Source organism: Sinocyclocheilus anshuiensis, unplaced genomic scaffold (genome assembly GCF_001515605.1).
Source record: "Sinocyclocheilus anshuiensis isolate Anshui unplaced genomic scaffold, SAMN03320099.WGS_v1.1 scaffold1276, whole genome shotgun sequence".
NCBI classification, from domain to species: Eukaryota; Metazoa; Chordata; class Actinopteri; order Cypriniformes; family Cyprinidae; genus Sinocyclocheilus; species Sinocyclocheilus anshuiensis.
In genome coordinates this window covers 238,093-248,836 of record NW_015544217.1, presented here as the reverse complement: position 1 = coordinate 248,836, position 10,744 = coordinate 238,093, and the positions used below count along the sequence as shown (strand labels likewise).

Below are 10,744 nucleotides of genomic sequence, written 5' to 3'. Positions count from 1 at the left end.
ATTTAAAAAAAAAAAAAAAAAAAGTTACTTACATCTTATGTCAGATTCTTTCACTATAAAAAGTTGCACTGGAATTTCTGCTCAGCTCCTGTGAACAGCAAAGCCCGACTTCTTCCACTTGAGCTATAGGAACTTGAGTCACTGTCCTTAAAACTAAGAATAAAGGTTCACATCAAACATTTGGAAATGTCACAATAAGCTTTGCAGCTTAACTGGAAAACACATTAACAGATTTTGGAATCGGTGGTGAAAATCTAACCTTTAATCACAGTGAAAGAAAATGCCTGGGATTAATCAATCAAAAAGAGATTTGTTTAAATATTCATGTCTCTGTTGCACCGATCTCACAGTGACACATCTGATTTGGCAAAAACACAATCAAATCTTTCACCTTATCTAAAGATAGCAAGCAAACGAACACAAATACACACATGCACGCAAATCCCATATGAAAGCACAAAAAATGTGAAAGCACAAAAAAAACATGTACACACACCTTTTCTCTCCATATACAGTATAACTACTTAAAACTGTCAAGTATATTGTTATATTTACAAAAAGTTCTTCATAGTATATGTCTGTCCGTCCGCTTATTTCTCACACAAGTAATATTCTTTAAGTTACCTGCAATCACTCAAATGTTCTTTCACTGTGTGGTTCACACAGAGAGAACAGGTTAATTATAACCATCTCTGCACCTCTCCGCCTCAAACTAAATTACCGGTTTTGTTTTTTGTAACTGGCATCCTTCCATCTGGTTTAGGTGTTTATGATTACAGTGTAAACAGTAGACGTTTCCTTAAATCAAGGAAAGAACTCAGAAGCACAGCTTTGAGCGACAAGAAGGCCTGGGGGATCAGATCCATGGCAGACAATCACTCATGAATGAAGAACATATCGAGCACACAATCTTGTCTGAAAGCTGATCATGTCATGATATTTAGCCTGCTGAAAACAGGCTTTCCAATCTTTCAATTTGCTGTTTGAAGTAAAACATGTTGTGACGTGAAAATGAAGTGTGTTGACTTTTTGCGAACATACTTCAATGAACAACACTGATTTTATGCTACATAAACAAACGAAATGGATCGCTCGGAAAGTTAACGTTTCAATTCATCCTCAGACATAAAAGGAGACCTGCCTGAAATAGCTCTTGCTTTTAACATTTGTTCTACTATGAAAGGATGATTTCTCTCTATCCTGGCCCCTCCTGTGAGCTTTAGGAACATTTTAGCACTGTGAAATTCGGAGTAGCTTAAAAAGAGGAGATTACCCGTAATCTCTTATTATTTAAGGATGGGTAGGGAGACAGTCATGGAAGGTGTCTTAAAAAAATCTAATTCTGCTGTCAGACCGGCTTAAGAAATAGCTTGTACGTGGATTCATGCTTGAAGGGCAACATGTCTGTGTCTGTTTCAGAGACCACTGCAAAAGCTTTCAAACTGAAGACCTTTAAATCAACAATAGAATACAGGGTACTTCAATAAAAAGATACTCCTATAGATTCCTGAGACGAGGATACACCGTTTCGCAGAACATTTCTAAGAATGTTCAGAAACACTATTTTAATCAAAGTGCAAAAAAAGAGAAAAAATACATGAATAGACAGATAGAGAGATAGAACAATAGACAGAATGATGTTTTTCTATTTTTTTCCTTTTATCTTGACAAGTGCTCCAGTCCCTGCTGCAGAGAAACATCCCCATAACAGAATATTACCACCTCCCTGCTTTACTGTAGGAATGATGTTATTTGGATGGTGAGCTGTATTGGATTTCCAACAGACAAACCGTTTGGTGTTCAGGCCAAAAAATTCAATTTTAGTCTCATCTGCCTCAGAATCTTCAAGGTGTGTTTTGGCAAAGCTCAGTCGTGACTGCATGTGGCCTTTCTTGATGAGTGGTTTTTTTCTTGCAACCCTCCCATACAAGCCACATTTGTAGAGAATTTGTGATATTGTTGTCACATGCACACAATGACCACTCTTTGTCATAAATTCCTGCAACTGCTTCAGAGTTGCTGTAGTCCTATTGATAGCCTCTCTGACCAGTTTCCTCCTGCCTTTTTCATCCAGTTTGGAGCGACATCCTGATCCAGGGAGGGTCTGTGTTGTACCAAATACCTTCCAATACCTTCCACTTCTTAATAGTAGACTTCATTGTGCTTCTAGGCATTGATAAAGCCTTTGATTTTTTTTGTATCCATCTCCTGATCACAGTTCAAAGTCAAATGGCTTTGTGTGCCATTGAGAAGATTAGCTCCATCTGATTGAGTTTACAAGTCATTTTTAGGATGGGGTGATCCTTTTTCCAACTCAGTGATTCTGTTTTTGTTTTTTTTTTCTGACATCTGACTTTTTTTTGTTCGTTTCATTTCTGACATGTTGGTGTTATATCTTTCCCTTGGATGTTATAAGTTGCACTGAGTAAATACAGCTGGATAAAACAAAAACTGTGTCTGTCTTCATTTCAGGCTGCAAAGCTACAAAATGTGATTATTTTAAAGAAGGGTGATTCTTTTCTATACCCACTGTAGATAGATAGAATAGAATGATAGAACAATAGACAGAATGACAGAGCGATAGAAAGATAGAATGACGGAGCAATAGATAGATACATACAATGACAGAACGATAGAATGATAGATAGAGCGATAGAATGATCGGTAGAATGATAGATAGATAGATAGATAATAGATAGATAGATAGATAGATAGATAGATAGATAGATAGATAGATAGATAGATAGATAGATAGATAGATAGATAGATAGATACGATTAGCATGTTCTGAATGGTTGCTAAGATGGTTTCTAGGGCATTGCAAGGTGGTTGTGAAGTGAAGTGTTTTTTTAGGTACTTACTTATTTACTGGTCCAAGTCCAAAGAGCCCACTCAAAAGTTTTGGCTAGGGTTAGAACTTCAATGTAAATCTTTTTGATTTTATCGACCGCAAGGGGAAAATAAATCTGGCCGCTTAAGAACATAATAGCACACCTTTCCTTAGCAAGCCGCATGATTGAGGGATCATTTATGTCTGTAGCCCAAACGGTGCAGGACACGTTACAAGCTGAAATTCAGTAGACAGGCTGAGGGGTTTGATTAAATCCTTAACCCTAAGTATGAGCAATAGTATGCAGCAGTAAATATGAAACACACAGTCGGGGAAACAATTTGTCTTAGTTTCCATTTGAGCATCAAAGCTGTGTTCTGATCTTTGTGTGTTATTAAGAAAGATTTGAGGTCCACCCCTGGGCTTTGACAGGCTGTCTGTGAGACAGAAAGCAGAAAGCCCTGATAATGCTGATGGGTTATAGTTTACAGAGAGGTGCTGAACTCTGAGGGAATCAAACTCTCATTAATAATCTCTGATAAAGTCCTCCTGAGGCTCAGCAGATGCACAGGACTCTCACATACACATCTCAGTTTAAATGGATATTATCGGTGGGTTAATTCACAGGTCAAGACTCTTGGCAGAATAAAGTCAGGCTGATTCAGAAACCAAATAATCGGCCCTTAAGATAAAGTTGGCTTTTAAGTGTCTCAAGGTAGCCAAAAACAATAAATTCATATGATGGAGAGAATGAGTCTGAAAAGCAGGACAATTAGATTAATGAGTCATTGGGCTGCGGGTGCAGTGAGGATACAATCACTTTAACAGGCCTCTGCTCTGGCCAACTTCTCATCTGCAATATATAAATTTCGCTAATTAATTTACAAATCATAGGCATAGGGTTGGAAGGGAGTGAAACGTCCCCTCAATCCTGCTTATTAAAAAAAAAAAAGAAAGAAAGAAAAGAAAATTAAAAAAAAATTAGCATGATATGCATTAAATAAGGTTGTGAGTTCTACATTGTTTAGGAAAAATCTATTTATGATGTATGACTTAAGAATTATGTGTATGCTAATATATATATATACAGTATATCAATGCAAACACATCACTTAAAGCAATAAAATTGTTAATTTGAATTAATGTTGCTTGTAACTTCTGATGATAAATATGCAATATACACTAGAGTTCACTTTGGCACATTTATTTGTTTATTTATTTATTCATTCATTCTTTTGTTGACCAAAGATCCATTAAATATAACAGTAAACATATTTTTGTTACAAAAGATTTCTGAAAATCCAGAATAAATGTATGAATAAATATATAAATAAATATAAGCTAGTTTTCACAAAAACATTACTCAGCAAAACATTGTCAATTGTCATAGAATAAGACATTTCTGAAGGATCATGTGACACTGAAGACTGGAGTAATGGCTACTGAAATTTCAGCTTTGCATAAAATATATTAAAATAGAAAACAGTTATTTTAAATTAGAATAATATTTCACAATATTTCTATTACTATTTTTATCGTATTTTTGGTCAAATAAATGCAGCCTCGGTGAACACAACAATCTCCTTTCAAAAACATCTTACTGATCCCAAACTTTTGAATGTTGCAAGAGTAACCAATGCTGACTCAATCTTTTTTATATTTATGATATACTCAGAATGCAGGTCTCAATCCATTACATAATGTCAGAAAGAAAAAAGTCTCCATTTAATCAACTGTTATTTTATTTTTGACAAATTCATTATGACTTCAAATGCACAAGGACATTTTCAGACCCCCCGAATCTCTCTGCAAACTATCCCACAAGTCGGCAACCTGAAGAAAACAGAAATATTCAAGCTTTAAATTCAGCTGGGAGAGCAGCAAACCTTTCTTAAAAATAGCATCCACCAAAAATAACAGCTTTCATGGCGTTTAACTGTAATCCGCTTTGCTCTCTGCCACAAACATTAATTTTAACAACTTGTGGCCCTCGTGGGACCATCTTTCTCCCTGCGCTCAGAATATTTATATGGTCCATTTAGCGTAAACTTCTCTGGTGCTGCATTTGTAAATATTTATGTAAAGCATAAAACAATGGGTAATTTTGGCTCTCTGAGCTCTGGTATTTTGAATGCAAACACCAAATGTAGTCTGAGAGGGAAAAGGTTCAGTCCGGTGTGCTTTAATTGGCCAAAGAGAATCTGAGAAGGTCATATTGCTCCTGTGCCACTGTTCCTTCCATTAAATCCTTACAGCAGACTGGAATACATTTTTTTTTAGATGTTACTGGGTGAAAGGATGTCTAAGTGTTACAAAAGTAGAAGAAGCTCAACAATCGGGAAAAACTGACCTAAAGATTTCAGTCCTGCTATGCATTTCAAGTACATTTTTAACCTCCTTGTCCTTGTCTGTCCCACTTTTTCATCCTAATCAGACATGACAACAATGAAACGAAACAAAACGAAAAATAAAATGTATATATACATGAAAATATAAAGCTGGATTTATATTTTAGGAAGGGAGTACCTTACAAGGTGCAGGGATCCTCTAAAAAAAAAAATATATATATATATCAAATAAAATAAAATAAATAAAATGCTCTAGTGACATCCTAGTTAAGATGAGGTGTAACTTAAACCAGCTGTCATGAAAGCTTCTAAATTGTCAAAGGTCAGAGAAGTACCACATTCACAATGCCGTCAAAGACCCAAGAGCTTTGTGAATGACTAATTGTCAGTGTTGAGCAGGTCTTAATAAGAAATGAGGCATGAGTTCACAGTGACATTGTCCACAGCAGAGGAGTCTGCCTGCCATGAGATATGATGCAATATGATGGATAAGAACGGCCTATACCTTTCAAAGGCCTACATTACCACATTCCCCACGTGAGGGGAATATTTATCTTCTTTCAGTCTCTTTCTGCTGAGGATTGAGTGGGTGGTTGTCTTACCTGTCTGGGGTCAAGTTTACACTGAGTGGGAGGAAGGACATTTTACAGTTTCTGGGGAAGCCAGAATCACCATGAAAGGACACAGTTATAGGAAATAAACATCCTTGCTAAATCACAGTGAACTTTCAGGATCTTCAGAAACCGAATAAGAAATACAAGCATTTCACAACTTCAGAAACACCTCTGATAATGAGTAAGGTGGATCTGAACTGGCATTACACCTTAACACTGAACTGGGAGGTGATAGAATGAATTGGGAGTACTTCTAAATCCGTATTTTGTATTTATCTAGATCAGTATTTATTTAGTCAGGTTTTCCAGTCAAAACATTGTGATGTTATAAAATATTATACTATATTAAATACATCAATATTAAACATAAATATATTTTATATCTATTAAAAATAAAACATTAAATATTATAAAATATTATATTAAAATGATTAAGAATTTTAATATTTTATTATGTAAATGTTCTATATTTGTATTTATATTTATAAAAAATATACTTATGTAAATAAAGAAATAAATAAACAAATGCTTAAAATCTTATGCAGAAAGAAAATGAACCTTTTAAATGTCAGGAAAACTAGACAAAAGTACTGTTTAACAAAGCTTGTATAAAGACAGAAAACAGAAAATGTCATTAATAAATCATAAAACATGATTTATAAGATCACACTATGTAACAGATGGAACTCCAGTTGTGTCCTGCTCTCTCTTTCTGTCTCAAATTAACTTGGATGATGTTACGCAGAGCGCATTTGAAGAATTGACTGCATTTAACGTGACCAACGCCACAACTGGATTCTGTACATATCATCAGAGTTTCGGCCCAGAGTGAGTGCTGCTTTCTCAGACAGGAAACCTGCCTTTTCCTGCATACATCTCAGGTTGACGGCTAGGTTTTGGGTTTGGGAAGGGGCGGGGGGGTGCTAGAGAAGACGACCACCTGGGTCACAGTGAGGTAGTAGCAGGCGCTTTAATGTAGTCAAATGGTTTAAAAGGAATTAAAGAACAGAAAGTTCTTACTATAACACTGCCAAGGTATCAATGTTGCAGTTTAAAACACACATTCACAGCATACCTCTAGATCACCTCAGGCTGCATTGTCTCTTTTCTGAAACTGAATGCAAACAAACATGCCATGTTATGTCTACCTGCCCTGCCAACCTCAACAGAAATCATGGCAGTACATCGTTTCCCGTATCAAGGAAGAAAAAAAAAACATAAACATGGCAAGTCACTATGCTTGCTCAGGCATGGGCTGATCTTGGATCAGCTTATGCTGTCAAGAATTTTATATCAGGAATATTTTATTTGGTGTGCAAATTCAATAAACCTTAATCTGTAAACATTAACGCTATTCCAAAATCTACTGCGTTTTCCAGTTTTCACAGAGAAATTGCTAGTAAATTTCACAAATAATAACAAGCAAATGGCGAGTAACACACTGAAATTTTGAAGTAGAAGCACTGAAATAGTATTTTCTTGTAAAACATACTGTTTTTACAGTGTAGCGCTCAGCATGGGTTACTGGATTCACAATTGTTTTCAATAGAGTTTGATGTTAGCATGTTGCTACGATAACAGGACTAGATAATAGACTTGATGTTGAGAATACACATATATGATGCCTTCTTTGAACAGCTCACTAGGTTTTGAAACTAAGCAACTTTAGGGAGTCAACACTGAATAACTCACAGTTAGGACTAAAATAGCACAACAACATGCTGAAACACTTCCCATGCATATTGCATTATTGTTTAGAAGTCATGCTTGCATTTTGAATCAAGTTTTACTGGCACTATTACATCAGAAATGACCTGGCATCCAAGAAAGTCAAGAAACAACATTCCACCGGTGTTTTGTAAGCCTTGGGTAGGCTCACTGTTAAAATAGAGGCATAAAAGCCTTTATGTAGGCTATACATGGAAGCATTGGTTTGTCTTTCTCATCTAGTGCTGAGGTAACTCTTAAAGAAGCCTACAAACATCGGTTTGACTGTAAAATTTAAATAAAAAAGGAATAGGATAACAGCATAGTAAATAGAAATAAATATTGGTTTCAAATAGCTCTTTCGATACTTTGACCCCAAAGTTGGCCTACACTCTTCCATGATGGAAAAAGCTGCCGATCTGGCCACTGGACAAAAACTGGCAGCCCGATCGATGTGATGTATGATTGAGACATCACTGAGCATTAATCGTCTGCCTGATTGGTAATTCATCAGGCAACAAGATGGGCATGTAAATTTTAGCATTCTGACGGTTACAAGGTTATGCTGGATGACAGTTTCTGCCTCCTACTTAAGCAAAGAAAAAACGTACAGAGGAATGTTACATAGTTACATTGCTTATTGTTGCACAGGTGCCATGATGCTAGGGTGTTGCTAGGCGGTTGCTTGGTTAATTTGGGTGGTTTTTAATTGCTTGAATTACAGTTTTTCTCGATTGCTTAAACACTATAACCAGGCTTTTGAACTAAAATTTCAAAACCATAAGCCATTTATCAAAAAGCACACCCATTTCCCTAAACTATAAACACTATTCCCCTTTTTGACACATGAATCAGATTTGTTGAACTGTCACTGCAAAACTCTACACACAAATCCCTTCATTTCTCATTGCCTAGACCATGTTGTCATTTAGAAAGCAATAGCATTCAATATTGTTCACTCAAGTCAGCATAACTTGAGCTCAATTAGCACACAGTTACCCACGTGGAAACACTAAGAGTCAAAATTTATCACACACCAATCAGAACCTTCAATAGATAGATAAAAGAGCCCAAGTCAGTTCATTCAGTTTTGGAACAATGGATCCATAGAGATGTGATTGAAAAGGTCGATGACACCAGAGAGGAGGAGGAGGAGGAAGAGGATGAGCAAGAGCAGTAAGGAGTGAAGGAAGAGGAAGAGGAGGAGGATGAGGATGAGGATGAGAGACAAGGAGTCTCAGATGAAATTCGTGCCACTAGTTGACCATGTCTTTGTCCATGGTATGACTATGAGGGAGGCTGGGCAATGAGTTCAGCCAAACTTAAGTTGCTTCACCGTCGCCTCGATCATAAGAGCCCTCAGGGAGGAAAACAGGTAGGTGTACCTCAGTGTACTCTACTGTGACTTTTGAGTTCTGTACTCTGTTACAACACATGCATCAAATTGCCTTACATACAGATAGAGTTTCTGTCTGCTTCCATTTTGTAAAAAGGATGTTACAGTTACAGTAATCAGTACTTCTATTTTTGTAGGACACAGAGATGATGGAATGGAAGAAGCCTGACTAGACATTTCAGCTGATGCCAGGGGTGGATCAGGCAAGAGGAAGAGGATTTCCCCCCCGCTGCCTAGCTAGGGCCAGTATAGCCTGTGATGTTGACGAGATTCTCTGGCCTGACCCAGAACAAAGATGTGATGCTGGGGCAGAATATTTTTTATTGTTGTTTGGTGTATTGTACTGTACAGTACATTAAGGAATAAAAAATGTGCAAATGTATACACGTGTTCATTATGTGAAAAGTTCCTTGAGGGGGAGAACCACAAGCAACATAACTTATTACTGGGTTTTGTTTTTGGTATTTGTAGTATTGTTTTGAATTTATCTCACCAGTGTGTAAGACTATGTTGTAGTGTGTGTGTTTTTGAAAGCTTGTGTGTGATGTCTGAGGGAAAAGTTTGGTTTTTCAGCAAGAGTGAATGGTTTTGAGTGTAGAGCTTCATTTTGACCTGAAAATAGGATGTTTGGGGAATTGGGTGAGACGTTATGGATTTGTTTTTACTGTTTTGAGAATATGAGGCATAGTTTCAAGAAATGTGTTTAAGCAATCGAGAAAAACTGTAATTACACCCCCAAGTCTTTATGATATTCAGGTCTCTAGATATGACCCGGGTCCCCCCATCAATGCAAGTCCATGGGAATTTTTTTTCTCTACTGTTTAACTTTCTTTTACTTTTCTTTCTTTTTTTTTTTAAAATAATAATAATACTTCAATTCAGCAAAGGATGCATTAAATGAATCAAAAGTGAACCTATATTTCAAATAAATGCTGTTCTTTTGAACTTTCAACAGCACCAAATCAGCACTGGAGACTGGAGTAATGATGCTGAAAATTCGTCGTTGTGGAAATAATTAACAAAAAATACACAACAGCTGAATATCAACAACGATTTCTTCAGGGGTGCTTGACATCAAGGCAGATATCAATCATTATATCCCTCCTAATCCATGTTTATCTGTCTATTATCATTATCCAAACAAAAATACACACAGGCTAACAGCCAACAAGGATTAGGTTCAGCCTTGTACTTATATATGATACAAAATACCTCCTATTCTAATTATAGATTTAAGAGAACAGAGGAAGGAGAGAGAGAATGAAGAGGACTGAGAGGCACTAAAATATTGTTGGCACTTCAGAGAGCAGAAGCACAAGACACAGTGAGGTGATGACAGGAATTGAGTTTCCTGCAAGGATCTCTTTTATCAACAGGTGTGAGGAAGAGAATGAAGATATGTGAACAGATAACCCGCCTTCCATGAACTGGCAAAGAGAGAGAGACAGAGAGAGAGAGACTATGTGTGACAGCTTTTATCACCACTCCAGATGAACCATCTCCTTCTCTCTCTCTCTCCCTTTCTTTCTCTTCCCTTCTTATCTCTACATCTCAAATGAGCGGATGCGATGAAAAGTAAACAGTGTACGTCCTATCTTAATTAGCAGAGCTTATACTCTTTCACCTTGCTGAAGAGTTAACACTGCCATTAACACAACAAACATACACACTTCCAGAACAAACATGAAGCTGCCTCCAGGCCAGCAGTCACACTTTTCAGGAAATGTTCACAAACAATGCTACCTATTTTTGAAATGCAAACTCATCCCTCAATGGTGAACTAGTCAACAAGTTATCCAGCAAGATGAGTAATGTCAAACAGATTTGTGTGTGTGTGTGTGTGTGTGTA

General features: G+C 36.7%; 1 protein-coding gene across 1 annotated transcript in view; it reads right to left on the bottom strand.

Annotated features, from left to right (window-relative positions):
• Positions 1-4,623: 4,623 nt before the first annotated feature.
• gnb1l (guanine nucleotide binding protein (G protein), beta polypeptide 1-like) overlaps positions 4,624-10,744 on the bottom strand; it is a 115,499-nt gene continuing 109,378 nt past the window's right edge. The window contains exon 9 of the mRNA XM_016497945.1: positions 4,624-4,663. The gene's annotated coding sequence lies outside the window, so the exon portion shown is untranslated. The remainder of the gene's footprint in view (positions 4,664-10,744) is intronic.